We start from the raw sequence: 25,853 nt of genomic DNA, 5'->3' as shown, positions 1-25,853 counted from the left end.
TTAACTACGCGAGGGTGTGTGGTGTGTCACGGAGTGCCAACAGGAAGTCAGCCTTGCTCCTACACTGTCTAGGATCGGAGGTGCAAGAGGTGTTCGAACATTTACCAGACCTCAATGACACTGAATCTGACAGCCTCAACGAATTTGAAATCTGTTTAAAAACTAGACAAGCATTACCTCCCCAAAGTCAGCACCATCTTGGAACGTTACCACTTTGGGAAACGTGTACAACAACCCAAAGAGTCTGTCGAAGCCAATGTGACTCATTTGAGTAAACTGGCTTCCACTTGCAAATTTGAAGGCGCACTTGAGGAACGCATACGTGACCAGTTTATGTTGGGATGTACCATAGAGAAAGTCAAGGACGAACTTTTTGAAAAAAGACGACCCCAAATTAGATGAGGTGATCTCTATTGCTAAGCGCATTGAACACTTGCTTGCTTGTGTTGAAGTGATAATCAAGGAAAACGGCACCACTAGCTCTACTAGTGATAAAGTACAAACTGTTACCAAGACGAAAACATTTAACAGATTTAACCCCAGCCTTCGAAGCCTGAAAGGGTCTTCTCTAGTAGGTGCTACCGCTGTGACATGGTTGGACACCTGGCCAGCGACAAGTCTTGCCCAGCTTTGAACTCCAAATGTCTTAAATGCGGGAAGGTTGGCTATGTGGCAAAAGCCTGCAGAGTATTGAAGTTTAAAAAGAACAAGCGTGTGAAGGAACTTTGGGTACAAAACGAGTCTGACTCTGATCCTGATGAGTTATATTGCGGTGAGGTCTTGGCTCAGGTCACTCAGTGTAAGCGCAAAAGCCCAATCGACAGTGTTCGAGTAAGTGGCCATCCCGTCAAAATGCTTTTAGACTCCGGCGCAAAACTCCAGTTGATTCCAAAGAACTTCTACGACACATCTCTATTGGGTAAGGTGAAATTCTTTAAACCGAATATCAGACTGCTTGCTTATGGTGGCCAACCTATAAAGTTATTTGGCTACTTTGAGGGTGACATTGAATACAAAGGCAAACTTACCGCTTGGAAAATCTACATCTGCTCCAGAGGTGACAGCATGGTAAGTTGGACTCACCAGGCCGATCTCAATGTGATGCTGGTCCCGGGTGGAGATCCATGTATTGTTCTGAAGGAAGACCTGAGACCGTCACATTCTGACATTGCTGGTCCACCCGAGTCTGCCAACGTTGTCCAAGTAGATGATTTGCTCACAGAGTTTGAGCAGGTCTTCAGCGAGAAGCTAGGTTGCTTGTATGACTAGACACATAGAATCACCTTGAGGCCTGGTGCCACCCCTGTCACATACAAGGTGCGTAGCGTAGTATTAGCCCTGAGCGAGTCCCTGTAAAAAGTACTGCAAAAGTTACGGAATGAAGGAAATATAGTCGAAACTGAGGTGAGTGATTGGCTGGCCCCTGTGGTATTTGTCCGCAAAACCTCAGGCGAGGTGAGGTTATGTGTGCACTCGCATTCTCTCAACCCAGCCGTAATAGCCGACAAGCACCCTCTCCCCAATATTGCAGAGATGCTGACCCAGCTAGGTGGGGCTGAGGTCTTCTCCACATTAGACCTCAGGGCTGCGTACCACCAAATCAAGATTGACCCTGATTCCATGAATTTCCTGCGTTTATAACACCAGTTGGCACATATAAGTTCACAAGGCTTTCCTTCGACCTAAATTCTGCAGCCTCTGCTTTTCAGAGAACTATAGAAGATGTCCTACATTGGCTACCTGGCATCAAAATTTACCATGACAATGTTCTGGTACATGGCCCTTCTCAGAAGCTCCTTGATGAGAGGCTCAGGGCAGTTCTGGAACGGTTTAAGTCACGTGGTTTAACTTTACGTGAGAACAAATGTAAATTTAACCTCACTGTAATTGACTTTTTGGGACATAAATTATCTAAGGAGGGTGTAAAACCGAGAGACCATTTAGTGAAGACCATTGAAAACCTTCCCATACCCCAATCCAGAGACGAGTTGGTGACCTTTCTTGGCATGGCTGAATATTATAATAAGTTTGTCCCACAGTTTGCTTCTCGCACCTTCCCCCTAAGGGCACTTCTCCAAAAAGGGGTGAGATTTTCCTGGTCACCGGAGTGCCAAGTGGAATTTGACGATATAAAAGGGGCTTCGAGTGGTGCGCCCTCTCTCCACAGTTTTGACACTCATCACTCATTCGATCCTCATCACCAATGCTAGCTCCAAGGGTCTCTGTGCTGTTCTTAAGCAGGTGAAGGATGGAAAGGAGATTACTATTATGTTCCTGTCACGGGCACTGGTGGGGCCAGAAATGCAGTACTCTGTCATAGAGAAGGAAACCATGTGCATCTTTTGGGCACTTAAGAAACTAAAGAAGTTTCTTTGGAGAAGTTCTTTCCTAGTACAGTCTGACCATAAACCTTTGAAATACTTGCTCACCAAGAAGAGTTTAGATGCCATATCCTCAAGGATCGCCAGGTGGATAGTCGCACTCTAAGACTATGATTTTGTTGTAAACCACATACCTGGTGCTTAGAACAAGGTTTTGGATTGCCTGAACAACCCCAATCACGCACTTGACACCTCAAGAGACTCGTGGAAGGATGACAATTGTAAAGTGTGTGAGGTCATGACAGGAGTCTTGAGTGAGGGAGAGTGGAAGTCATCCATGGAAAGTGACCCCACGATTCTCGAAGTTTGCAAGTTGGTGACTGAAGGTTGGGGGGGCATAAAAAATCTGAATGAGGAGACACAAAAGTTTTGGAATGTGCGTCATGAGTTGTCTGTCTCCTCTGGATTGCTTTGGAGGGGTACTAAACTCGTTCCTCCCCTGCTTGTCAGGCAGAGAATTGTTCAACAAGCCCATCAGGGGCACCAAAACCTAAGAGAGAATTTGATTACACTTATAGTGGCCTGGCATCAATCTCCTTGTTGAGTGCATGGTGAGAGATTGCTCAGAATTTAAGGCCTGTTACAAGGTCTACAATACCAGAGTCCAACACGTGGTTGTGCGGGAGGCCCCTGATCATTGTTGGCAGGAAGTGGCACTGGATCTTCTGGGTCCCATTACAAGCAGCTCCGGTAATCCTATGTCCTAGAGCTAATAGGCATGTTCTCCAGGTGGCCGGAGATTAAGATCACACACAACACTGAGACTAAAGACGTCACCAAGTTCCTCGATGAAGTCTTCTCCCGAGAAGGACTGTCTCCTAATCGACAACGGGGTCCAACAAGTCTCGAGAGAGATGGAGGAATATTTAGCTGAAAGGGGGATCAGACACAAACGTTGCGCCCTCTACCATCCCGAAACCAACGGAATGGTGGAGAGATTTAACTGTGTCTTAAAAGAATCCATCCAACTGGCCAAATCAAAAAAAAAATGGAAGTCGGAAGTAGTGGAATGAGTAACAACTTACCATCTCACACCTCATTCAACCACATGTAAAGTTCCCTTTAAGCTGTTTCGGGGACGAAGTCCCAATGCTCACATGTTCCAAGCGTGGATGAGGTACAAAAGTATGAGTGTGGGATTGGATGCTAGTTCTCGTGTGGTGACCCCTAGTGCAGACTCTAGTGTGGTACCCCTCAGCGCGGATCCTGGCGTGGTGTCTTGGTAAGAAAGTTAGAATTTGAAAATTGCCAAAAGAAATGAATATGTTGATGCCAGGCATGCTGTCACTCACACCCGTGTGCTAGTGGGTGACAGAGTGAGGGCAAGTCTTCCTCAGAGATCATGTGGTGTCTCAAAGTTCTCCTCACCTTTTGTTGTTTAAAAACTCTTTCAAAATACAGTGAAATTGAATGATGGTCGCATCTGGAACTTAAACAGGATTGCTCCCATGCGCACCAAGATCCAAACTGAGTTGATTGTTAAAAATAAAATACCGATGGGTTGCCTGCTTTGCAAAGGAGTTCTCACGCTGGGAAAGTTCCAACAAAATTGCTTGATTTTGTTTTAAATAAATATTTTCTTTGCTCTTGCTTTGTTCCTGCATTTCCTCCCTCTTTACCCCTTAGCCTGCTGCGTATCTTCTTTCTTCTTTTCTCACGTAAAGAGGGAAGGTGTGTAAGGACCTGCATGTCATCCTTTTCCATGTATCCCTATGCTATGACCTGCATGTCATGTCATTCTGTTCTATGCTTCTCATTGAGTCTAGAGTTCCTCATTCTAGAGCCTTTATCTGGTTTGAGTTCCTCTAGAACTCTGTGAATTCAGTTGCTGCTGGCGCTGTGTGGATAGGACGTTTTACAAGTAGACACCTGCTGTTCCTGAATAAGACCTCCTTCAACCTAAACCAGTGTACTACGGTTGTACTTCATTACACTATCCCAGTGCAAGGTCTAGCAATGGCTGCTCAGGCAGTGATGGGTTCAAAACCCAAGACCAGCCCTGTCCAAGGTCTAGCACTGGTTGCTCAGGCAGAGAAGGATGCAAAAACCCAAGACTAGCCCAGTCCAAGGTTTAGCAATGGCTGCTCAGGAAGTGACGGGCTCAAAAAACCCAAGACCAGCCCAGTCCAAGGTCTAGCAATGGCTGCTCATCCGAGATGGGCTCAAAAACCCAAGACTATCCCAGTCTAAGGTCTAGCAAAGGCTACTCAGGCAGCCATGGGCTCAAAAACCCAAGACTAGCCCAGTCCAAGGTCTAGCAATGACTGGTCAGGCAGTGATGGGCTCAAAAACCCAAGACCAGCCCAGTCCAAGGTCTAGCAATGGTTGCTCAGGCAGTGATGGGCTCAACAATACAAGTCTAGCCCAGTTCAAGGTCTAGCGCCGGTGCTCACGCAGTGATGGGCTCAAATACCCAAGACTAGCCCAGCCAAGGACTAGCAATGGTGCTCAGGCAGTAATGAGCTTGGAAACCCAAGACTAGCCCAGTCCAAGGTCTAGCAATGGCTGCTCAGACAGTGAAGGGCTCAACAGCCCAAGACTAACCCAGTCCAAGGTCTAGCACTGGCTGCTCAGGCAGTGATGGGCTCAAAACCCCATGACTAGCCCAGTCCAAGGTCTAGCACTAGTGCTCAGGCAGTGATGGGCTTGGAAACTGAGGACTAGCCCAGTCCAAGGTCTAGCAATGGCTGCTCAGACAGGGATGAGCTCAACAACCCAAGACTAGCCCAGTCCAAGGTCTAGCAATGGCTTCTCAGGCAGTGATGGATTAAAGTACCCAAGACTCACCCAGTCCAAGGTCTAGCAATGGTTGCTCAGGCAGTGATGGGCTCAAAAACCCACTCCCTCCAAGTTCTGTTCAATGATGCTCAGTCACTCCCAGGATAAAAGTCCTAGCCCTATCCAGGCTGCCACCCTCTAAGTCCCCTCCTTCCCTCTCCCAGTGTGAAAATATTTTTGAAGGTGGGAGGTCTGACATTACTAGCAGCTGTAGCTATGACATTGTGAATTATGGGGTCACTAACCTTTTCACTTTACATGTTCGAAGCCAAAGTGCACACAAATGCCACATTCTAAGGTCAGTGTCACTTTAAACGTCGCCTTGCAACAAAAGGTCATCTGACAGATCAGTCAAATAAAGGTAGAGATGCCTTTAGCCTATTTCTATGTTTATGCAAAAAGCAGGCCATGACAGCAGATAGGCTTCAGGATTGATGAGACTCGATCTCAAGGATAGTAAAACAAATGTGAAGGCCTTTTCAGTTAAGGAGTAGGGGCTCCATCTGGAGGACTGATTTTTTAGTGTCTATTTGTGGTGTAGATCATTGTGAATATTCATTGTTTTTAATAGTATCTGTTAACGATACCATTTGAGAATCAATGGTATTCAGCTGTAGCCAGCAACAAGATGCATTCTGGTAATTGTAGTTTTATTTTCTCTCAGTAGATATGTTTCTGCCTTGCTCTCTCCTCCTAACTCCATGCAGTGCAGGAACTTTGATTGCAGCGATGCATTGCACTTTAAATATTGAAATCTCCCCCTTTGTGCACACTTTTGCACACACTGCCCAATGCACAACGAATATTTGCAAGCACTGACCCACGAATACACATTTTGCAGCCGCTGTTCTGTGCAAAGGTAGGTGCAAACACTCGTGCAAAATTGCTTGGTCGTTGTGTAATTTACATTGTGGAGCAAACGTTATGAGAGAAAAATGCACAAATGAAGTAGACATTTTTACATTCAGTACCGTTCTTTATCTAGATGTGTACTAACACAGTGCACCTATGTGAAGCGATGCTGTCTAATGCGTTCGAATGACAACTAAACCAATGTTTAATTTGAGCTGGTGTTTTCCGGTGAGCACGGCACTTAATCATCAACACCAGCGCTTTTCACAACACGCACGGGGAGTTTAAGTGATTTGCCCAGAATCACAGGATGTTGAGCGGATGCCGAGACTCGAGTCTGTTTCCCCAGCTCCGAGTTCGGCATCTCTGGCCATTACGCCACATCATCTCCCTACTTTCATGGTTAGTAGTTGGTTCTGTTTTAGGCGGTGCTATTAGGTGAAAGGGGCTGGTGCAAGCTGCATCCTGGCGAGAGCACCAGCACTTATGCTTTCAAAAATTAACCACTGAACTAAAATATAATATAAGCAACATGAAACAAATGGGCATTTTTACAATCTAGTATTAACATCAACTAAGTTGGAGGGAATTTCGTGTCTGATGTATGATGAGCTGCCGTGAATTGAGATAACCAGCTTGGTTCATAGCACATTCAAATAGCATCCTTGTACTGTCCTAAGTAGAGGAAATATACCAGATCTGTGCACGGAGAACGAAGCTCTGGATAAGGGCAGGCGTTTGAGGTGGGAGTTCTAGGAGCTGGGTCTGTTTTTAGGCATATCCCAGCAATGCGCCACTTTTGCACCTACAGATACGTCAGGAATACTGATGTACCTTAAATCCTTGGAACATGGAGCGCCATACAGTAAATATGGCGCATCCATGGAGTCGCAAGGAAGGTGCACTGAAAAGTGTTGTAAGACTGTTTTCACGCGACACTTTTCATAAATTAGGCATGAGGTTTTGCCGTGGGGCAGCGCTGCAGGCCTTCCTCCGTCGCTGCCCTATGGCAAAAGAAAAGGGCAGGAATGCGCCGTATCTATTGATACGGCGCAGTCCTGTCTTTTTCTTGTGTGCTGGAGCACAATGGGCTGCCATTCACAAACGCAGGCACCTCTGCACCATGGTATAAGGGTGCCTGTGTTGGGGGATGATTATTTCTGTGCAGGAAGGGAAAACTTTCTTCACAAAAACAATCACAAGAGGCTTTTTCCTCTTTATATGAGTGCAGCTGCTGCATGCAGCACACAAAGAAAAAAAGAACAACGAGAAGAAATAAAGATATTTCTCCTCGCTGTGCCTCCCTTACGTCTCCCCTAGGGAGGTGTACGTTTTTGGCACTGCCTCAGATTTACGTTTTCTCGTAAATCTGGGGCAGTGTCAAAAAGCCATGGATGTTGCAGGAAACGCTCCCAGTAACACCCATTGCACGCCCCTTTAGCGCAGAAAACTGAGCTTAAATATATATACGAGGTAGCATTAAGCAAAAAAAGTGGCTTAGTGCTGCCTCGTATATAAGGAACATGCACCTGCGTCACGGAACTTGGTTTTACAATAGTTTTTCGGAGTTGCCCCTTTTTCCTACGTCTATACACGTGTGCAGTTTTCTCTTGCAGGTGGTAAATGGTTGAGGTAACTGGAGAATTCATATGAGAGTGGGTACTTTGCTCAGCTTTTTCTGATATGTACCTCAACACAATTAATTCTCTTATAAAAAATACTCACAGTTTGTTTTCACGCCAAAGCCCAGCTCGTGTGTTACTTCATGAATGAACTGTGCACATTGATCCTTGTTTTTCAGAGAAGTAACAGAAGTTTGTGAAATAATTTCACACACCTCTAGTTAAAATCATGATGCTAGTAAGGTTACCAGATGACACCATTTAAACAAGGACAAAATGCTCCTGTACTGAATTTCTGCTTAACAACCCTTTGCACCCTGGTTCAATTTAGTTGTTCCTATTGAAATAAGACACTACTAAAGACAATGACTTATTTAAGAAAAATTCTAAACTACTGTAATACGTTTCTAGCGACATTGGGTTATTTGATAGCCCCAAATGTTCCCACCCACACTCTGAAAACAGTTCCAGCGCCCCCCAAGTAGGACCCACCATCCTCCTTCCTCCTGTTATGACCTGAGAGTCTTGTCCCAAGTATCTGGGACAGGACATTTCCTCAAGAACAAACTTCTGATAGAATGGAAGCTTGTAATTTCCAAAGCCCTCCAGCGTCTGTGGCGCTTGCCCTCCTTTTGGCAGGAGGGCTGGTGGGAAGACAATAGTCCCTTTGCTTGGGAGCTTTAACTGAAGCTGTGAAACAACCTCAAAAACTGAGCTTAACAGGTAAGCAGCATCAGCCAATTGCATCCGTTAGGGGCTCAGGGCTCGCCTTCCCCTTGAACAGGTGAACTGTGCCAGGGGAAGCCAAGCAGAGCTGGCTGCGAGCATTGTTCTGCGTCAAAGGCAAAGGCACCATCAAACAGTATCAAACAGAGCAGAGAACAGGTACATGCTTCATTGAGATGTATCAATGACCCTTAATTACAAATGTACTAGTACCGGCTGTGACAGCTTCCCTTGTTTTTAGGAGACCTCCACTGTTGTGAGTTGGTCTTTGCATCCACATTGATAAATTAATCAAACGAATGAAAAAAAACACAGACATCGGATAATTCAGAATAGATTGATATTTTAGTACTTCAATGCTTTAGCATTAGCGACGGCAAGGGCATGGGAAGCGTTGGTAGTGGAGCTCCAGGGGCTGATGTCTGAGGTAGAGGAAGAAGGGAGCGCTTCGGATCGGCAAGAGGCGAGGGGACCTGGGGATTGAGTTGGGAAGGGGATGGGGGCGGCCCCCAGACACATACCAGAGGCTTGGACACAAGGGATGATTTGCTTACATAGAGAGGAGGTGAGCGACTGCAATTGAACTCCAGGGTCGGGGGGGCACATCAAGGGTGAAATGGGGGACAGGGGCGCACTGACATAGGGGGGGGAGGGGGGGGGGGGACGAGTTGGGATTGGGAGGGGGGCTGCTTTTACGGCACGTGGGAACCAGTGATGTAATGAACAGTTGTTGTTGATTTGGAAACTAATAAAAAATGTTTCAACAATTCAATGCTTTAGCATTACCCACGATGGCGGACCCCAGAATCTATATATTGTAAATATCCCCGCAGACTGCAACCTGCGCACAATGAGCCCAATTCACAAAGGCATTTACGCTATAAGAAATACTCTTCCAGAACTACTGCTAAAACTCAAAATCAGAATTTGCAAAGATTCAGAAGGACTATTCAAGATACACCTGTACAATATTTCATCTATGTAGCTCACCACAGCGTGTAATTTTAAAGTGGCAAGGGGGAGCAGCTGGGAAATTAGGAATATCTACTACTAAATTGAAGGTCAAGGGTAAATCAAGAAAGGGCACAGGGAAAGCCATACAAATATAAAACACACTAACAAAAGGCTGAATTAATTGCAGTTCACAAAAATACACCCATATCAACTCAAGAAATACTGCCTACTAAACAGGTTCAAGTATTCTCCAGCCCCGCCTTGAACTCACATACCACACATGGACACTCAAAAGCCACAGCAACAAAATCACATAAAAATCAGTGGAGTCACGGAATAACAATATCAGCTCAAAATAAACACCTCTCCACTGGAAAAAAAACCACTCTTTTGCATAATACATTGTCACATTTGAAAAAACAGATGCCAAATACAGCAAAATGGAGCATGTACATTATAAAAATAAATGCTAGTGGACACAAGGCCTGTGTAACATCAATCCAAACAAATCACACCCAAAAGGACAGTTAAATGTTCCAACCAAAACCACACGCACTCATTGACGTAACTGAAGGAACATAAATGAAAAGTACAATTTGTCCACTCAAGGCAAAATAAAACATCCTCACTTATTGAAATCCACACAATTCGCATACCAAACCGTCTGCCCACAAACATCGCCCCCTCTACTAGTTGTATTAGGTGAAATACTCTGCATGTACGTACACATACATTGCATGCCTTTGATTTACACTTCTTACAACATTTGTTTTCAATTTCCAGGGTGCCATTTACCCAGTAAATGATGTATGGCACTACTAAAGCACCAGCCATCACTACAGTGCTCTCGTACCCTCCCCCCTCCATTTCCACGTTTGTTTTAAATATATGCTGTGAAGGTGTACATAATGTAAGTTCAATTCGCCACCAACCATGCGAAGATAGGTAGCGGAAGGTTGAAAATGGTGGTTTCTGGGCCATTATTGATGGGAGAAGAATCAGCCTCCTTTCTACTGCTAAAAAAGCTATCCAAGCATAGGCACTAGACGTAGGGCGCTGCAGCACATCAAAATAACCATGCTGGAGTTCCAAAGGTGAAAAAGACATAATGTGCGTTCAAAGACAGAGGTCAAAGGCCAGGCAAGACTTCTGACAAAATTGCTGCTATTCTTTCGACATAAATAATGATGTTCACTTTTTTCTGCAAATTGAGAGCATTGTGTAAAGCAGTCTAGCTAGGGATCAGGGACTGTGAAAGGAAAGGCTGTTGGATGTCTTTTTTCCATAACATACAACAAAATACCTTCAAAATTAACTGCGCAAATATGTCAAAATATAACAGCACATACAGCAATGTGGAGGCATAGGAGCGGTGCAATAAGGAGAAATACCTTTATTTCTCCTCGTTTTTCCCTCTTTCTATGCATGCTGCATGCATTCTGCAGCAAACATAGAAAGAGGAAAATACCATAAATGATTGTTTTTGTGCAGGAAGATGTTTCTTCCTGCAACAAAAAAAAAACAATCACCCCCCTCAACGCAGGACCCCTTGCAAAATGAGGCAAGGGTTCTTGTACTGGCGCATGGCTGCCAATTGTGCACCAGCGAAGGGGAAAGAACACAACTGCATCGTATTGTTGTTATTATGATGCATCCCTGGGCTTTTAAAATGACGTAGCTCAGCTCAGCAAAATGATTTGCAGCTCTGTGCCATTTTTTTGAAAATTAGGCCATTTGTGGTCATGTCAAAGGAAAATGTGTGGTCTGTATATGACAGTGTGCTACCACACAACACCAAGTAATATATTTGTGACAGCGTGTTCTAAATGAAGCACCAGTTACATACTACACCCTTACCACTCTCTTGCTGAATGGGGGTGGCTCATTTTCTACACTTGTTCTTTATGTGATGCTTGGATTTTTCAGAATCTCTGTGAGTTCTGTGTTGTAGCATTGATGGCTGCTCCCACACTCCAAAAAAGATTCCAGCACCACTACATCCATCCCTCCGACACAGCTGAGAGTAAAGGTGAAATGTTCCACAATTTAGCAGGAGACGAAATAAAGATCAAGGGCATGATTTTCTCAAACATTATGTTTAGATGCATGGAAGGCAATGTGGACAGCTGGCCCAGAATGACTGCTTTCCAGTACAGTGAGACATTTCCAGGAGATGCATTACGGTGGGTGTTATCACCCAGCAAGGCCCAGGAGTGCCACAAACACTGGGAGAATCTATGGTACTGGTCCCAGAATAAGGCCAAATGCATTATGGGGAAGTCCTTTAATCCCCCACCAGGCAGCTCCAACCAGCTCACCGCACTGCAGAAAACTGTCCTTGACCTGGTAGGAACTGTGGGGCAGATTTATGAGGCCCTTGCGCCTCATTTACGCCGCCGTTGCGTCACTTTTGTGACGCAGCGGCGGCGCAAATCCTGCGCCATGGTGCGGGGTATTCATAACGTGATGCATCTGGGAGATGCATCACGTCACGGAATTTAGATTTGGAGGGCAAAATTAAGTTGGTAGCTTCACACTGATTCATGGGAACAGTGCAAGTAAAACAAACATAATATAATATGGACGATGGATGACCTCAATTGAATTCAGAGAAGCTGTAAAATGCCCTTTAGGATTAAATTAAATTAAAAAGAAAATATTTGTTTATCAATTAAATAAAATATTCAATCATTTGTGCATTGGTTGAATGACTGTTTTTGTATTTTTGTATTGTTTCACAGTTCAAATCATCTAATTGCTTAGGTCAGAGTCACCGGTTTCCAGGAATATCATGTAATGTAAATGTAATTTATAAAGCGCAGCTCATGCCCGGGGGTGTCTTGGAGCTATAAAGGTTGGACTAAGGCTGCGATAGTGTTTGCAACAGGGTTTTGCAATATCTGTAGTCTTTTCAAAAGACCTGATACAAGAGCAAGGTAGAGACTATTGCAGTAGTCAATCCTTGTGAGGACCATAGCCATGGTTACTGTTTTTAGAAGTTCGGGAGTCAGAAATTTTTCGATTTTTTTAATAAGCCTTAGGGAGCAGAAAGAGGCTGATGTAATTGTATTAACTTGGTCCTTGAATTTCAGTTTCGCTGTCTACCAGGAATCCTAAGTTCTTATCTTTAGTTGAAGGTGTAGGCAGTGAGTCCAACTCTGGAGGCGACCAGTCCGTCGTTCAAAAAAAGGGTTTATTGTCGTAAATGATGACCTCGGTTTTTGAGGCATTCAATTTCGGGAAGTTGACTCAGTGGGAGGTTTTCGGAATCCAATAGTGTTTCCTTGTGTGTCCCTAGATTCCAGTAATGATTAATGGTAGACCACAGAAGTCAAAATGTTCAGAACCACTACTACAGATAATACGCACTGCCATGTTCTCATGTTGGACAGATGGGTCTATATGTGAATGCTGTTTAATGAAATGCATGAAGTGTAAAAATAACCACATAGGAAATAACTGTCACTGGAACATTTCATCATAGTGTGCAGAAATAACTTGACAGTCATATTGTTAGAAATGGGGGTCTCTAGTTGGAAATGGTTTGCACCTTTGTCCAAGTAGGGACCCTTCTTCCTATTCAGGGTAAGGGGGATACACTTCTAAAATATTCCCTGCTCACCCCCTTGGTAGCTTGACACAAGCAGACAGGCTTATCTCAGAGGCGGTATGTAAAGCATTTTGTGCAGAAATACAGTAATATAGTGATAACACTACAAATGGACTCCACACCAGCTTAGAAAAATTGGTAAAACAACAAAAACCCACAATACAGTAAGCAAAATATCCTCAGAAAGAATCTATTCTCAAAAAGAAAGTTTGTAGCAATGAATTACTCTCCCTGGAGTTATCCCAACATCGTGACAGATAACAATTCAAAGTACGGGGCCAACCGCGAGGTGTGCGGGGTTGAGCATGGAGTTACATAGACCCCCAAAGAACAGTACCTTGGCAAATGATGAAAGCAAAGACGGTGCACAGCGTCAGGGAGGTGATGCTTCTTTGGTGCCGGGTGGCGTCGGTTACTTACGACCCATGGGGAGGTGATGTGTCAGTTTCTTACAACCCCAGGGGAGGTGATGTATTGGTTCCTTTTGACCTCAGGGGAGGTGAGGCCTCAGTTCCTTACTGCGATGAAGAGGAGATGTCAGTTCCTTACTGTTGTCAGGGAAGTGAGGCATTGGTTCATTACTGTTGCCGACGAGGTGATGTCACGGTGGCAACAAGGCATCGGTTCCTCACCATGGGGCGGTGTCGATGGATTCAGGAATCACCCAGTTTGAGTTTTGTCTCTGTGTTGATGAGGCACCGGCGTCAGTGAGGTCAGAGAAGCGGTGCGAGTCGGGACAGTGCGTCGTGAGCAACACAAGTGGTGTCCTTGGTTCTGGTGCAGGCAGCGGACTTCATGACGGCTTTGGAGTGGATGCGGCGTGGCGCAGGCAGGCGTCTGGCCTAAGGTGTGAGTCGGGCGGAGTGTTGTGCTCTTCATGAGCAGTGCCCATGGCTTTGGTGCAGGTTACAGCATCGCTCGCCAGTGTCGGTGCTGCAATTTCCCACTGTGGCAGCTGAAACAGCAGTTCCAGTTGCTGGACGACATAGGGGCTGAAGTCTTTGTGTCCCTGAGACTTCAGAACATGTGGCAAGCTCTACCGCAAGTCCTTGGAGACCTTCCTCAAGTTGGAGACACAGCACAGAGCAAAGTCTTTACCTTCTCTTTGGCAGAAACAACCACTGTAGGCCAACACCAGATGGCACACAGCAAATGGGCAGTACTTCTCCTCCAGTTTCTCTCAGCTCTTCTCCTTGGCAGAGGTTCCTTTTTGGTCCCGAAGTATTCTAAATGTCTGGGCCCCACTTTTTTAGTCAAAATTCCTTTGTTCTCTTGTGGCAGAGAGTGTCCGTGCTCCGCAAAACCAGTTCTGTCTTCTCTTGCCCAGCAGGAGGTGGAGACAGCATTGTGTGAGGCTGACCAGGCCTATTCAGGTGAAAGGAAATCTCCCCCCCTACTCTAAATACAGCCCAGGTCCATTCAGCCCAGTCCTGACTCACCCTGGAAAGGCAGGACACACCGTAACCCCCCCCCCCCCCAGTGGCTGCCTACAGTGAATGCACATCCCAAGCCCCTGTCACTCCAAAGCCAGACAGTCAATACACAAACCAGCAGAGGCACACAGGATGGCTAAGCAAGAAAATATCGAATTTCTAAAAGTTATATTTTCAAGCACAGAATGTAAAAATCATCCTTACTAAAAAATGCATCTTTATATTCTGAGTTCAGGCATACTAAACCTAACCTAAATATCTGGTGTCAGTGGGAATTTATATTTATACGATGTTATAAATAAACTCCCAGTCTATCCTATGGGACAGATAGCCGTTCAATAGTGAAAAACAAAATTTACTGTATTTCACTATCAGAACATGCTACACACATCAGGACATGTCCTACCTTTCACAAACACTGCACCATGCCCGCAGGGGTACCTTGGTCCTACCTTAGGGAAGACTCACATGTAAGAAAAGAGATGGTTAGAGCCTGGCAAGTGGGTGCACTTGCCAGGTCGACATGACAGTACTAGACTACACACACACACTGCAATGGCAGGTCTGAGAACCTTTTGCAAGGCTGCTTGTGTGGGTGGCACAATCAGTGCTGCAGGCCGACTAGCAGATTTTGACTTACAGGCCCTGGGCACACACAGTGATATGCAATGTCATAATAGAACACTCCATCAAAGATGCACAAAGACAATCAAGGGAACACAGTCGGCAGCAGATACAGTGATAGGAATGCCACAATTGTACCTGGGCTTACCGTTACCTCCAAAAGCATTCTCAGCACAGACCGCAAATCTTTGAAACTTTTTTACATTCAAGATGAACTGTATACATGGCCATCTGAACTTCAGGAAAAAAGTAAACAACTCCGACTCCCTGAAATTAGGATTCAGAGCTAAACTTGTGCGCTGTGGCCACAGAATCTAATGACATACAAAGTCAGTACAGCACAATGCTTCCAGGGGTGCACCGAGACAGACACAGGAACACGGTCAACACCTTCTAAAATCAGGAACTACAACAGTGGGGCACTACCATACCCAGTGTAATCAGTGCAGTCCCTGGACTACACTCACACTTCTCTTTGCGGTACTGATAACATTTTCAATCCCTACTAAGTAGACTGGAACCTGTCTCACTACCCCAAGATGAATCCTACCAAGGCAAGCTACTGTAAAAAAAGCAATAGGATATGCACACATTTTAAAACAATAATCATCAATACACTTAAGTGATCAATTCAATGGCAAAAAGACATGCATCCAACACATGAAAAGATCTCTCAATGAGCACTAAGATTAGATACCGTAAAGAATACATCTTACCCTTTTTTTGGGTCATTGACAATAGTTTAGTCCACGCTATGCTGGAGAATCCATTTGTGTCCTTGCTAGTATTTATGAAACATTATTATCTACAAAAACAAATATATATGCGGGGATTCAGGACCTAGTATGGCATAAAAATTCTCTTTTGAAAGAATTTAAAATTCCAGACTGCCTTGAGTGTCTCTGGCAGAAAGATTTTACTGGCTTGGGCCTGGACATTTCTGGTGAGGATTTGAACTGCTGGGAAAGCCTCGGATTTCGAGAGGTTGCTAATTTTAGGTTTAATAATGCATGGAAGTCTTGGGATCAATTAGGCATCACAAATTATAGTTCATTAAAGGAGCTATGGTTCAGCTTTCTGAAAATATAAATTTTGTTTCAAGCTGTATTCAGCATCCTCCTAGCCCTGGTTCCCGGATGCACCAAACAACTCTGATCAACCTCCACACAGCAGCAAACAGCGGGTGATTTGCTGCAATTTACAATTGCACGATTGATTGATTGATCTCTTTTATGGCGGGCTCTTTCTATTTCTAAAATGTTGTTCAAACCTTCATTGAGAGGTGGTGGCAGCTGGGACAGACGGGTTCGCTTGCTAAACAAACCTAGAAAAGAGAGAAGGGAACTGAGTTGAGATTGACACCTAAGGAATGAAAAGAATCGAGCCAACTTAGTTATAATTCACGTAGAGGTGTCAATTTTAGACTTATGGGACTTTTTTCTCCTTGGCTTCTATGCTTTATCCGCAAATGTGTAACTATCTTCTTTCCTTCAGCTGATAGTCATTGTTCTGGATGCCACCCTGAGGGAGAAGGGGATTGGCATCATGTTATTGCATTGCATCTACATGAGTTTTGGAACCAGTTAGCTGAGTTCATTATTTATTAAAGCCTTTCTATTGGAATCCTTTACTATTTTGCTTGGGATTATACTAAAGCTTTAATCATGATTTTGGGTTGCAATTACACATAATAAAATAAAATAAAATAAATAATAATTACACTATATTTTAAATAAACAGCAGGCAACCTGGATGACTTTAACATACCCCATAAAAGCAGGACCACGATCGTCCCTAATCAGCTTTATGATTGGACTCTCTTAAGCATTAATAATTCAGTAGTGACTTGCACCAGGGATTAGTGTAATACAGAGCATCTAGGAGTCTCTCTCCCATTTTTGTCCTCTGTCCCCACCTTAGCTCTTCACAAGTTTAACCAGAGTAGCTCCCTTCACTGCTATATGAGTAGTCGCCAAAATAATCCACTTGTTCCTGCAAAGTAATTTACAGCAGCTTGCTAATGTAAAGTGTGTGCCTTATATCTTTCCCTCCTATTTCCTCCATCACACTGTTAAGTGATGTGACCTAAGGAAGGATAACATCTCCACTCTTGTCCTCATACATGAAAACAAGGCACTTCCTAGATAGATCCCTATCCAAATACAACACTTTTCAAACCTCTCACAATATAGCTTGCTACCCATTCAAGTTCTGTGGTGCCATGCAAGGAATATGAAGTGTTGTACAAATGTAATTACAAATATAGTAGGTCAGGTTGCATGGTGCTGAGGCTATACCATTGGAGGGCAAAGAGACGGTGGTGTGATTTGGGTACACTGTCATGGAGAGTTATTGCCACCTGTAGCTTGGCAAAATTATCCTTCACATGCCTCCTCTCGCCTTGCCAATTTTTCTTAACGTCCCTCTATCCTTAAAGTGTTCACTACGTTGCTAACCTACTGCCACATGGCCACCTTTCCACCACATTGAGGGTGTGCAGCAGGAAACAATGCATTACCTCATAGTGGTTAATTACAAAGTTGGCTAAGATATCTGTTTCCTCCTCAGTGAAGTCCCACTTTCTCTTGAGTGAGAGTGTCTGCATCCTGTGGACTGTTTCAGGGCAGTGGTACTGTGATGTCATGCAGCAGAAATGGAAGAGCATAAAGTCCAATGAGTGGACTACATTTATGTTTTTAAATTGTAATAAATGCTTGGTGTTTTATCGTGCTCAGGTGTTGGCTTCGTCCCAATTCTTTATCATTTTTAGTTCTGTGGTGTAGGCCGACTTTGCCTATGTGCAGTAAGCAAGGATAAAATACGAGTGTAAAGTTACTAGCAGTAACAGTACAGTCATATTTTGAGGCGAGGGAGTAGCCAGAAAAGTAAAATACCCCCCACTTCGAACCAAAGCTCTTATAGCACCAAGCAAACAAAGCAAGTCATCAAGAGCTTTCTTCTCTCTTCCTTCCAAGCACCTATCCATTCACCCTTTCATCTTTCTATCCAACTCCTGATATCCACAATTTCACCTTAACATTCTGGCATCCAATTTATTCTTTGATTTATCATTCAGTCTTTCATCATTTTGCCTGTCTGCCCATCCTTATCCAACCCTATCCATCCAACTCCAAATCTATCTATCTATCTATCTATCTATCTATCTATCTATCTATCTATCTATCTATCTATCTATCTATCTATCTATCTATCTATCTATCTATCTATCTATCTATCTATCTATCTATCTATCTATCTATCTATCTATCTATCTATCTATCTATCTATCTATCTATCTATCTATCTATCTATCTATCTATCTATCCACCCTTTCATTCATCCATCTCTCCAGCCACACTTTCATTCATCAACCTCCCCGTCCACAGTTTCACTCCATCCCTCTGCGCTTTCACTCATCCACCCATCTTGTCATTCACTCATCTATCCATCCACCTTTTCACTCAGACATCCATACATCCATTGTTTATTCTTTCACTCATCAATCTATCCCCTCACTCATCCATCCACTCACTCTTTCGTACATGCTTTTACTCATCCATCTATCCATTCACATTCCCTTTTACTCACCCATCTATTCTTTCATTCATCCATCCATCCACCCTTTCATCCATCCACCCTCCCTTTCACTCATCCATTCTTTCACTCATCCATCCACTCACCCTTCCATCAATCCATTCATCCTTCCTTTCACTCCTCCATCTATTTTTTCACTCATCCATTCTTTCTCTCCTCCATTAATATTTTCACTCATCCATCCATCCTTTCTCCCATCCATCCATACATCCATTCATCTATCCGTTCAATCCATCATCTGTCCACTCTACCTTTCACTCATCCCATCCACCCTCCCTTTTGCTCAGCATTCCATCCTTTCACTCACTCATCCATCATCCATTCTGTCTCTCATCATCCATCCACCATTTCACTCATCCAGCCATTCTTTCACTCATACATCCTTACATCCATCCTTTCACATATGCATCCATTTAGCCATCTACCCATCCATCCCCCTTCCTCTCACACACCCATCCACCAATCCTTTTACTCACTCACACACCTTTGGCTGCCAAGTTGCAGACAGGAGAGGCCCATGAAGACCTCCCCCACCGCTGTAGCTGCTAAAGTTTAGGATTCACAACACGCCTGGACCCATCATTTCACTCACCCATCCATCATTTCGCTCATCCATTTATCCATCCTTTTAATTCCATTCATCCAACCACCCTTTCACTTATCAATTCATCCTTTCTTATCATCCATCCACCATTTCACTCATCCACCCATTCACCTTTTCAACCACCCATCCACCCTCTCTTTCATTCATCCATCCATCCATCCTCTCTCACTCATCCATCCATTCTTTCACTCATCCACCCTTACATTCATCCTTTCATGATTGTATTCACCCATTCTTCTACCCCTCTACCCTTTCGCTCACCCATCCACCCTTTCAATCACACCCCATCCATTCGTCCTTTCGCTCACTCACCCATTTGCACTTCATTTATGATCCTTTGTCTGCTGAGTTGCAGGCAGATGAGGCCTATAAGGAACTCAACCCCTGCTGTAGCTCATGAAGAGGGGGCTCACAAAGCCCCTGTTTTGATATAACCATTACCCCACCCCTTCATTTACATGTTTTTGAGGGGGTTTAGATGCATTGCTGCCCACTAGGCATATTTTTAAATGTTCTTTTTATTTCCATCAGAGCGGAGAAGTATACAATCTAGTGAGCATACCACTAGGCATGCATAGTTATGCACTCAGAGAATTACCTTTGTGAATTAGAGCCAATATTTAGATGATATGGCAAGTTGTATAATGGGCAGTGTTATTTTCAACTTTTACCAAAGTTGTGAAGTTGTTCACAATGACACATTCAAGTTTGTGACAATTTAACCACATGCATTTTTTTATTTGATTAGATAAGTTCTGCTGTTATGCTGAGATAATTTGATATTGCTAGTATATCCAAAAATTAAAATTAAAACAACAAAGTGCAAGTTTCTGTCTGTTACAGTCTGTTGTGATGAGAGCAACACCATAACCTATATTTTTTGATCGTGGGTCTAGGAAAGTAGCCTTCAGACAAACATTTCTTGAAAGTTCTTGTTAGAAATTGAGTTTCCAGTTGGCAGCGGTATGCACCCGGTACAAGCAGAAACCACAATCCTAGTCAGGGTAAGTCAAATGCACACCCAAAATGAACCTGTGCTCACCCTCTAGTAGTTTGGCACAGAGCAGTCACGCTTAACGTAAGAGGCAATGTGTAAAGCTTGTATGCAACACATCAAACAATAAAACTGTGAAAACTCCAGACAAAAATATACCACACCGAGTTAGAAAAACAGAGCTTCATTTATTGAACAAAACTAGATCAAAATGAGAAAAAAATCCTATAAGTACAACCAAACTGATGGATATCTTGAAATATAGTGCTTAAAAGCATAAAGCACCAACCAGGGCTATCATGTCGCACTAGACCGGGTCAAATCAAAAACTTCAGTACGACAGCGATGGAGCATGAGTCAGATACAGAGACCTTGTCCCGCTGAAAAATACCTTGTTGCCTCACCGATTAAGACCTGATGCATGAAGTAGAGAAGGCGATGCAATGGCATGCTTTCTTCAGATGTAGGTGATGCACTGGCTCTAAGCCAATAAAGTCGGAGATGCGTCCTCGGCAAACCCCAAGATGTAGGAAGCTGTTGTCATCGAGCCGCACAGGCCGAGGATGTGTCAGGAACTGGAAGCATTGCACCATGCAGTCAGAGATAAAATGTCTTCGGTCCTTTCAGCAGCAGCTATGCATCGGCATGGAGGTCGATATCAGCACAATGATGGCTATACGTGGATTTTGGCAGTTGCAGCACTCCCTATCCACTTCCAAGAGACCAGGACTTGATTGGCACCACTTGGCAGGGTAAGACTCTCAGATGGCAGAGTCCAGGTGCTGTAGTTGAGGGGAGTGAAGTCTCTGATGTGCCTGAGACTTCTAGCAAGAGGCAAGCCAGCAGGCCCTTGGAGTCATTTTGGTTCTGAGTTATAGAGATGCAGGTCCAATCCTTCTCACTCCCAGGCAAGGAGGGCAGCAGGTCAGTACAGTAGTACAGGAGTCCAGCAGTGTCCAGCAGAGTGACAGTCCTTTCAGCTGCACAGCAGTCCTTCTTCCTGGAAAATATACTTAGGTCCAGAAGTGTACTGACTTGGTGGTGTCAGGGGTTCACTACTGTTACCCAGTTGTGCCTTTAAAGTGGGGTAGACTTCCAAAAGAGGCCTTTGAAGCACAGAATCCCTGCCCTTCCTGTCCTGTATCCAAACTTACTACAGGGGATATGCAGCCCTTTGTGTGTGGTCAGCCTATTCAGATGTAAGTGAGGCAGTGATAAGCTCCACCCCCCATCAAGCCAGTTAATGGTACATTAAGGCCCATCAAGTCACACCTCAGCTCCAATTGTGTATGGCTGTCTAGAGGGAATGCACAAAGCCTAGCTGTCACGCAGCCCAGATGTGTATTCACAGACAGACAGGCAGAAGGCACCAAATGGCTAAAATAAGAAAATGACAACTTTCCAAAAGTTGCATTTTCAGAATCACAATTTAAAATTAGGCCTGGGCTAAATTTCCGTTCCGCTTGCAGAAATTGCGATAATTTGACATTTTCGCGTTCCGCGGAGAGCGCGAAAATGTCAAAATTTCCGCATTCCGCAGCTTAGCGATAATTTGTTTCGTGCTCGCGCTGTAAAATAATACATTCTCTCGCGCGCGCGATTGCCGTACCGGAATCCCCGCGTTCGCCGACAAGTTTTCCCGATCCGGTCGCGGTCTCCACGAGATGTTGGATTGTTGGTAGCCATTTGCGCTGTCTCGCGACAGTTCGCGCCCGCAGTAATGTCATTGGTCGCGCGATCACGTCTTTCTTCTCGCGATCATGAACCGCGAGAAGAGTGAAAACAAGATGGCCGCGCCCGCGAGCAACCGCATGGGTAAGTTGGCGAGCCGCGACCACGCAGAAAATACCGCAAACGGGCGGGAAAAAAACTTCCGCATCTTCGAGATATTTCCGCGTGTTTGCGGAGATTTTTTACATTTTTGCGATAATTTGCGAAAGTCACTTTCGCAAATTCCGCCCAACCCCTATTTAAAATCTAACTTCACCATAAATTGTGATTCTAAATTGTGATTCCAGAGACACCAAACTTGGGGTCCCATCTCTTCCCAGATAAAAATTATACTTATAAAATATAATAAGGTAATCTCAGTGTTATCCTATGGGAGAGTTCGGCCTTGCTGTTGTGAAAAACGAGAGTAAGAGTTTTTCATTACCAAAACATGTAAACTTTAAAAGTACATGTCCTACTTTATACTTACACTGCACCCTGCCCTTGGGCTGTCCAGAACCTACCTTAGGTGTGAGGTATATGTATTAAAAGGGAAGGTTAGGGGCTGGCAGGAGGGTTAACTTGCCAGGTCTACATGGCAGTTTAAAACTGCGCTCACAGGCTCTGCAATGGCAGGCCTGAGACATGTTTAAAGGTCTTCTTAAGTGGGTGGCTCAATTAGTGCTGCAGGCCCACTAGTAGCATTTAATTTACAGGCCCTGGGCACATGTAGTGCTCTCTACTAGGGATTAATAAGTAAATTAAATGTGCCAATTGTGGATAAGCCAATGTTGCCATGTTTTAAGTGGAGAGCATATGCACTTGAGCACTGGTTAGCAGGAGTCCTAAAGCCAACAAAAACAAATTTAGAAAAAAGGGGGAGGAGGAAGGCAAGGTGTTTGGGGTTGATCTTGTAGAAAGGGCTTGTACCAACAGTTTTGCTTCAAAGAGATTGATGAAACAGAGGAAGTTTGGCTCTGATTTGTCTTGGGGATCCAAGGCTTTCAACAGGACCAATAGGTCTGCCAATAAGCGTTGCTCTGTTTCTGCCCTTTGAAAGGGATTTGAGGGATCACTTGCACAAAAGATCAAATATTCCTACCTGGGATGTATTGGGGACAGCTTTTGAAAATCCACTTGACCTACTGAAAGTCTTGACTCCGATACTAAAATGCACTTGGAGTCATGGCTAATTTGGCCTTGTCAAGCTTTTTTAAGTTCAGGCATATCTTAGCAAACTGAATTTGGAGATATTTATGTCTGAATCAGTCACATTGCAAAAGTCTATATGCTCATGGCACAACATCTTACTGCTTCAACATCATAGGTTGTTTTCAGAAGACAATGTTTCAGAAGCACAGAGACACCCTTAACATTAACAATGATTTGAGGGGTAAGAGATTTTGTAGGCAGAAGAAGATTTTTGTACAACTGAAAATGGATCGTATACTGATCTAGCAGCTAATACTGGGGACTCATGTAGTATGTAAACATGAGCAAAAAGTGGCAGAGTCTTGGGACACTCCATGAAAGGATCTTCAGGAGCATTCTGTGGACCCCATGAATATTAGTTAAGTGTGCCCAAAGAGGAAAGACTCTATCTACTTTAGTGCATTTCGGGATAAACCAAAACTCTCTTGCAATCTGGACACCAGTATGCCATGAACATCAATGGTGATGTAACTATTCAAGAAATCAAAAGTGTGAAGGAAGCCTCTCTGACATCAGTCATAGTTGATTTTGTGCTCTTGCAGATCAGATTTCAGTTGGAGGATTGTAAAGCAGCTGATGTTTTAAGCAGTATCTTGCAGATGATCAGTTGCTACTCCTTCTACAATTTTGATGGGTTTTGCTAGATTAAAATCTGTCACAAATTGGTCAGTCCTTGATGCACTACCATACAGAATTTATTGCATGGTTCAGTTGGCTGAGGATTATGCCTGGCGAAAGGGTTGGCTTTATCTAAGTGATCAACACTTGCAATTGTCTCCTTTTAGTCCACCCTCACTATTGCTTCCTCCCTTGAGCTAATATTCCTTTTGTGACCCATTACAAAATTTACTTTTTGATTGAGACATAATCCTTCCTAACTCACAGTAAGTAATGATGTTTATAAACCCAAACAGTTTCACAGCTTTGCCTTTGCATCACTCAAACCATTTACCTGCACTTTCAGAGAAGCTCTGCACAAAAAAACCCTACGCCCCCATACTACACCAAACACCCTGTGCTACCACTTACAGGGGGTTCTTTTATCTACTAGTGGTCCTACGTGGAGTAGTGGGTGCCTTATATCGCAATATTTAGAACCTCACCTCCTGCAATCTATCATTACCTGAGAGTCCTCACCACCAGACACAGCTGCTTGCAAATCACCCCTGGTCAAAATATATGGAAGCAATATAATTAAAAAATAACAAGAGTATCAAAATTTCCCTTTCCTTCCTAGATTTTCTTGATTCTATTCGAACATGTTTTCTAACAGAGTGGAGGTGCCTCTTCTCTCAGAAACAAGTTCTATCTTCTCTTTTAAATAGGTCTAGCTTTGCAGGCTTGCTGCAAATTCATTCAAATATATATTAGGTGAACTTTATCTCCAACTAGAACTGCTTCCTGAGTGCATTTTACATCTGAAAAGTACACTCTGTCATTGATTTATCATGCTGTCTGTCACATTCAATGACTGATCCCCATATGCATTCCATACTGAGAACAATACATTGTTGCTACTATTCCCCAGCTTATTAGCAAATCTAATAATCCTGGCATTAATATGATAAAGAGAATTTGTGAATGAAAGACATGTACACAGCATTTGCAAATGGCTGTATTTTTATGTGTTAACACATTTACGCTAGACCGATTAGATTTTCCAATGCTTGTTATTCAAGGTGGCCTCTTAGGACAGTTATAGTCTGAGGGAGTGGCTGCCTGATACAAGATAATGCGTTGAATCGCCATTGTCCTCAAATGGCTACAATGTTGCTAACATTTACATAGTTGTTTTTTTAAATTTCCGAATGTCTCTTAAAGAAGATTCATTCAACTCTATGTCTTTGGGTGGTATAGCCTGTTACAGTCATAATACCCTTATGGAGAAATAATATGCCTCCATTATTTTCAGTGCCGCCATTTTCTTTTCAACCTTTTATTGCTCGTGGAAAACTGTTCTTTCTCCATTGACAATGGGATCATCCTCATAAACACTGCCATCACCCTCATTAGAGACTCAATAGTTTGACAGGTATGATATGAAATGACCAGTATTTCTAAAGGGTAGCAAATGTCTATAGGTGTCTAGGCATCTAGCACCTCCAAATAGACTGCCCCTTGCTAAATATAGCAGGCACACAGATGGACAGTAAATCTAGTAACCTCTGGCTCACAGGGGCCCCTGACTTTCATTCTCAATGTGTTGGACTTGGGCCTTTCTGCAGTTTCATTCCCATACTTATTGCCTTCCTCTTGCTATTTAAATTTATTTTGCTGGCCTTCGGGTATGTGCACTTTCCCACTGCTAACCAGTGCTAAAGTGCTTGTGCTCTCTCCCTAAAACATGGTCAAATTGGCTTATACCCAATTGGCATATTTAATGTACTTGTAAGTCAGTAGTAAAGTGGCAATACCTGTACTCAGGGCCTGTAAATTAAATGCTACTGATGGGTCTGCAGCACTGATTGTGCCACCCACTTAAGTAGACTTTCAAAATGTCTCAGGCCTCCCATTGCAGAGCCTCTGTGTGTGCAGTTTTAAACTGCCATTTTGACCTGACAAAGAAAACCATTTGCCAAGCCCAAACCTTTCTTTTTAATGCATATAAACCAGCCCTGGCCAGCCCAAAGGGCAGGGTGCAACGTATTTAAAAAGTTTGACATGTACTTTTACGTTTACCATGTCCCAGTAGTGAAAATCTCTCAAATTAGTTTTCAATACTGCAAGGCCTATCTCTACAATAAGATAACATTGGAGTT

At 43.7% G+C, this 25,853-nt stretch overlaps 1 pseudogene; it reads right to left on the bottom strand.

Annotated features, from left to right (window-relative positions):
• Positions 1–1,736: 1,736 nt before the first annotated feature.
• Positions 1,737–25,853, bottom strand: part of LOC146861492 (inosine-5'-monophosphate dehydrogenase 1 pseudogene) — a 36,189-nt pseudogene continuing 12,072 nt past the window's right edge.

The sequence above is a fragment of the Triturus cristatus genome, chromosome 3_1 (assembly GCF_964204655.1).
Source record: "Triturus cristatus chromosome 3_1, aTriCri1.1, whole genome shotgun sequence".
Lineage (NCBI taxonomy): Eukaryota > Metazoa > Chordata > Amphibia > Caudata > Salamandridae > Triturus > Triturus cristatus.
Note: the sequence above shows the minus strand (reverse complement) of the source record. Positions and strands in the feature narration are given on the sequence as shown.